The sequence below is a fragment of the Zingiber officinale genome, chromosome 8B, assembly GCF_018446385.1.
Source record: "Zingiber officinale cultivar Zhangliang chromosome 8B, Zo_v1.1, whole genome shotgun sequence".
Classification (NCBI taxonomy): Eukaryota; Viridiplantae; Streptophyta; class Magnoliopsida; order Zingiberales; family Zingiberaceae; genus Zingiber; species Zingiber officinale.
The window spans coordinates 25,488,998-25,495,291 of NC_056001.1; positions in this window are offsets into that span (position 1 = coordinate 25,488,998).

Below are 6,294 nucleotides of genomic sequence, written 5' to 3' on the forward strand. Positions count from 1 at the left end.
CTTGGGGATTCGATCGGATAAGAGGTCTAATTGGTTGGACTGTTCGACTGAGTTGTACGCCCATGCAGGTCCCGAGTGTTGACCCCTCCTTAACTTTAATTGTCACATCAGTCGATTTCCTTGACTTTGGCCTTCACTTCGGGGGCCCTACCTTATTAAGCTTTCTTGCTCATACACCCAAGTCCTAGACTCTTGTGCCATTCAACCGAGTTATAAGCGTACTTGTTCACATGCCCAAGTTCCAAACTCTCGTGTCATTCGATAGAGTTATAAGTGTGCTTGTTCATGTGCCTATATTTCTAGACTCTCATGCCATTAGGCCGAGTTATAAGCATGCTTGCTTATGCATCCAAGTCTAAGACTCTCGTGCCATTCAGCATAGTTATAAGCATGCTTACTCACGTGCCCTAGTCCCAGACTCTCGTATCATTCGATCGAGTTATAAGGGTGCTTCCTCACGTGCCCAAGTCCTAGACTTTCATGTCGTTCAACTGAGTTATAAGCGTGCTTGCTCATGTGCCCATATTTCTAGACTCTCGTGCCATTCGATCGAGTTATAAGCGTGCTTGCTCATGCACCCAAGTCACAGACTCTTGTGTCATTCAACTGAGTTATAAGTGTGCTTGCTCACGCACCCAAGTCCTTGACTCTCGTGCTGTTTAGTCGAGTTATAAGTGTGCTTGCTCACTAGCCCATATTTTCTGACTCTCGTGTTGTTTGTGTTGGACCGATACGCACGTGAGAGAGGGGGTGAATCACGTGGTTTTATTTTTTAAAAAACTTGTTTTCTCATTTTGAAATTAAAGTATATGTAGCGAAAAACTTAAAAAGAATAACATAAGAAAACACCAACAGTTTTACTTAGTTCGGAGCCTTCGGCGACTCCTACTCTAAGACCCAAGTCTCGCGGACCTATCGATAGGTAATTCACTAAGAACCTCTTCTGATACCTCCAAAGAGGAAATTGAGTACAAATAAGATCGGAGAAGTGCAATAGACTGCACTTCCCATTTGCAGAATTCAAGTACAAAAAATGTAACCGACACTTAGGATTGAAGTGGCTTGTTCGTGTATCGATGTCGGTCTGCCAGCAACGATTAGAAGTCCTCGAAATAATCATCGGACACAACAACTTCACAGTCGAATTATATCAAGAGCTCGGAGCAGTCAGAACCTCAAAAGAACACGTAGTAACTCGTATAGTAGTTGTTGATGAAGCTTTGGGCGAGTAGGCTTATAAAGAGCATGGAGCGCCTTCCATAGGTGTTGAAGGTGCCTCTAATGGAATAAATTTAATCCCGTAAATTCTGTACTTTATCTTCCGCGAACGCTAAACTTCATCCCTTGGAAGGCGTCTTCCATAGCCATGAAAGGCGCCTTCAATGAACAGTACAAATGCGCCTTCGGGCACTATTCATCTGAAGGCTTTTGCTCCTTTTTGCCTTCCAAAATGTGTTAGTCTAATAACTAAAACATCTACCCTACAAAATAAAGTTAACACAATAATAAACTAGGACCAGAAACTATTCAAGGTCTCAAATTAGGGATTCAAAATGGACCTAACCTAGGCCGACTCCTACTGTCCCCTCAATCGGGATGCATCCTCATTTTGTCATTTTCCTCTAGTGACTTACCTTTACTTACCATTTTTCTAGTTGTCCAGTCCACAGACCCAACTGGACTTCTTGCCAGATATCCGGTTAGCCTGTCGATCAATCTGGTCTTCGCACTAGCTATCCGGTCGGCCCGTTGACCTAGCTAGACTTTGCACCAACTATCTGGTCGACCCGTTGACCTAGATGGACTTTACACCAGCTATCCGATCGACCCGTTACCTAGTTGGACTTCTTGCAAGATATTCGGTCGGCCCGTTGACCTATTTGGGCTTCGTGTGTAAAATACCGAAAAAAAATGGAGAATAATGATAAGGAAATTTTTCCGGAATTTTTAGAAATTTTCTGAGAATTTTTCGGAGCTCGTATGGACGAGTTTACGAGAATAAAAATGGGGCCCGGGAAAACCTGTTTAAACTACCCCGTTTTAGCGAGGAAATATTTATTTTCCTAATTTCCTTTTCTTTTCCTTTTCTATTCTTTTTCTTTTTCCTCTTCTCACGTCGTTCCTTCTTCCTTCCCGTGCGCGTGCCCTAGCCATTTCTTCCCTATCAGCGCCGCAACCGCCGCCGGCCATTTCTTCCTCTCCTCCCCTTGTGTTCATGAACCGACGGCCGAGAGAAACTTCAAGTCCTTCCCTTTTCCCCTACCTCCTCTCTTTCCTGATTCCCCCTTTGCGCACACGCTCTGCCTCTCTTGCGGACAACCCGACGCCGAGGCTAAGGGAGACTTGTCACCGGAGCTAGACGGTGTTGAGGAAGACCTAGTTGTATCCGGCCGAGGGATTTTTGTTTCGGGAGTTTCAGCGACGATCGTTGACGGTGCGACGGCTACGGCACAGAGGAGGCTGGATTCGGGTCATCTCACAACCAAATCGACCTTCCCTTTCCTCTCCTCGCGCCACTCACAGTGCTGTTTCTTTGCTCGCCGGATTGGACCAAGCGACGCTGCTGCAGTGGATCTGCCGCAGTCACCATCGGCTGCCAATTGATTCTCTTCCATATACTTCCCATCCCTTAGTCCCTGGTGATGAGATTTTCTTCCTCGCGCATCACAGCAACATCCGGATTTGCATAAGAGAGGAAGCTCGAGTTGGAATTCGGGTAAGATGTGTTTGGTTCTAGATTTGCAGAATCGGGTTGTATTTTTCTGTTTTGGGATGTTAAGCATAGAAGTGCAACTATTCTGTTGTAGCTCTGGCTAGGGATTGACTATTCATGGATAGCTACTGCCACTAGACCCTTTGCTTCGGCTGGTTCCCTAGCTCTAGGGTCAGTAATGGACTTCTCATTTGGTTCGACATGAAGCTTTGGCCAAATTCCCAAATAGCACTAGTTTGGTCACAATTACCGCAGTGAACGCGCTCCGACATTGATCAAGCAGGTAATCTTCTAGAAATTAATGAGTTGTTGGAGGTCAATTCATTGTTTTATCATACTGGTGCAAATTGAATCAAAGATAGTAGGGATTGGTCTGAATGGTGGAACAATTAGAGTTAATGGAGCTAACCATAACTGATCGATATTTAGTTTGAGATTTGATTTAGCTAATAAATTTATGTAGTTAGCTCAATCGGTGTATCGTGTGTTGCAGGACTTTATTTGGAGACAAACGTCTGGATACGAGATTTAATGCGATACAGACTACATATGGAGGCGGGTACCTCTTGACTTATCTTTTATGATATTGTCTTTGGATATGCATAGTATTTTATAACTACAAGCAATGAACATGTTTGTCTTTGGTATGTCACTGTTTGATATCCATAGCATGTTAGGTTTATCGCCTGTGACGTATCCGCGCTTATATCATGTGATTTATTGCCATGAGTACTGTATTACCATGAGTATCTTAGTTTCTAGAATAAGTGACATACCATGTTTTACTGAGGTTAGGACTAGGTTCTGGACTTTTGGTTTCAGTCATGTGTATCGAGATTATCTGATACTTATGTTTTATGCCTTGACTGACTTGTGTACCTCTATTTGTATATCATATATGATTCGTGTACCTAGACCTTGATTCTTGATATGTGCATATTGTTGGTACATATGTTATGGAAGGAGATATGTTTAGGATCTAGGTTGCTATACCATAGGGGACCTGTATGTCCTAGATCCGTGGATTGACCTACTGATACTGTGGTACCCATATTATGTATATATGGATTTTTCTATACTGATCAGGATATTCCATACTTATTATGTTCAGGACATAGGTTTTTAATTGATATTCTATCTGACCTGTGTACTCTAGATTTTTGGTATGTGACCATCGCTTTTACAGTACCCATTTTGTATATATGGATATGGTTATGTTGATCAGTTTTTGTTATGCATAGTGACATGCATCATGATTGCATGCTGTGCGATTGTCGGCTCCACTATGGTTGAGCACATCGCCAGTTACATGTACTGCACACACCACCACTCATGGGTTAGTGGTATATCAGACCGGTGTGTGGCGGTTCTGCTGTTTGGCTCCGTTGGTCTGAGGACTCAGCGTGGTAGCTGGCAGACAGTTCCGCTCTGTTTGGCTCCGCTGGCATTTAGTATAGCAGTAGTGGCCGTGACGGTGGACTCTGTTAGCTCCGTTGGTCGGTGACTCGGCGTGGTGGCCGTGAGAGATACCTCCCGTCATTGTGTACCGGAGTTGAGAGCATTGAGCTCCCCATTTATGATTTGGGGTCACGGGACAGGAGTACCCGACAACATCCGTCCACTCGGTCACTCATCGGGAGCAGTGACGACCAGTTGTCATGTAGTCCTACCCACTCGGTCTCGCCATTTGTGTGTGAGAGGACTGACTGGGGGTGACCAGGACGCATCATTAGCATCATATGCATTGATGTATTTATATTATTGTGATTGTGTTTGCTGCATTTGGTTGCTGCATTTTGGTTGGATGCATACCTTTGACCTGCATACAGGATTATTGACACTTTCGGTTTGACGACCCTTTTGTCTGGATAGGAGTTCCTGGTGAGTACAGCTTCCTCAGTTACCTTTCAGTTTTGCATATTCCCTATATATGATTAGGAAGCTGTATTCCATGTTTGTTGCTGTTAGATATATCTTACTACTCATGCCCATTGGTATTCACTGAGTTGTTGAACTCACCCCCGTTGACACTATCTTTTTCAGGTACCAGGTTATTTATGGTGTCGCTTGGAGCATCCTGTCTGCTGGTCCCCACGTCACATCAGAAGACTTATCGGTTTCACGTATGTTTTGTTTGTTTTATGTATCAGTTTGTTTAGCTCTGTACTCCGGTTTTATTTTTGGAGTGTTGATATTGTTATGTGGTATTTTGTATTTGTTGTTGGTTGTGTAAGCCTAGCCGGCTAGCAGTATTTGTGCTTTGATTCGTATTGGGTTTCTGTCATTTTCCATTTTGTTGGTTTTGTTCCAGCCGTGTGGGCTGATGATATATATATATATATATAACTGCATGGTTGTGTGTATATTCCAGCCTCTTGTGGCTGATGTATATTACGCCTGTAGAAATGCTTCAGATTGTCACCCGTACAGAGGAGGTGCTGCCAAAATTTCTTCGGACAGGGACTCCTCCGGGGCGTGACAATTTAGTGGTATCAGAGCAGGTATACGATACTTGCTATATGTTTTGGATTTTCGAGATGTATCTGATACCAATTTATTTGGTATCAGAGAACGACTTATGAGTCTTATTCTCCTTGTGTTTCGGATTTCGTGTTTTGGTCTTCTCGATGTGACTTTTCGGATTTTGGGACCTGGCAGCGGCAGGACATCTTCAAGCTGTAGGAGGTATGTTGGTATATGTTATCCTATTTTTTTTGGTTAGTATATGACCTATTCACTGTTACCATTTATGACATGTATTAGTATTCTTTATTAGTACCTGTCTAGTTGATATAGCATATATTTTATGTGTTAGGTAAACCACTGATCTTGATTGACCTTAATAGAGATTAAGGATTATAGGCTTTGGTGATTTTACATATCATACCCTTAGTAGCTTTAGTTTATGTTACGATTAGTTGGTAAGAAGAATGAGGCACATACCAGCCTCTGCTTTTATTAGCTGGGTAGTGGATAGTATCTATATCTTTATGTTGACCTAGCCAGTAGTATACCAGGTTATCTTAGTTAATTTCATCCGTAGATAATTGATTTACTCTTGTTAGATCGGTCAGTAGAAGATAGATTGATGTTTGTTGACTTGGGTAGTCGTGATCGATTTACCTTAGATGCTTGTAGAGGCTTTATCTATTCTTGATTAGTTAGTAGATGACCGATTAGTTTAGTTGATCCGATCAGTAGGGGATTGACCTACTTTACTTTTATATGTTTGAATCTTGGGTTATTCGTGCTTAGTTGGATATCTTGAGTACATCGAGTACCTAGCTTATACTGACGTGGGAAAGGATTGAATTAGCCATATACTAATGACGACTTGGTCAGTCGATAGAGGATCGATGTATCCTATTCCATGAGTACTTTAATTTTGGACTGTATGTACCTAATTGGATAACTTAGAAGGTGGCATAGGGTTTGTGTGGTAGATTGGATTAAATATGTTGATTATGCATATATATGAAGTGTACATATGATTGTTATGAGTTGAAGGAGTTCTATGATGGATAGTTCATTTGTAAATAGTGTGGGTATTCCCATCTAGATATGGTTATTGTAGGTTCCTT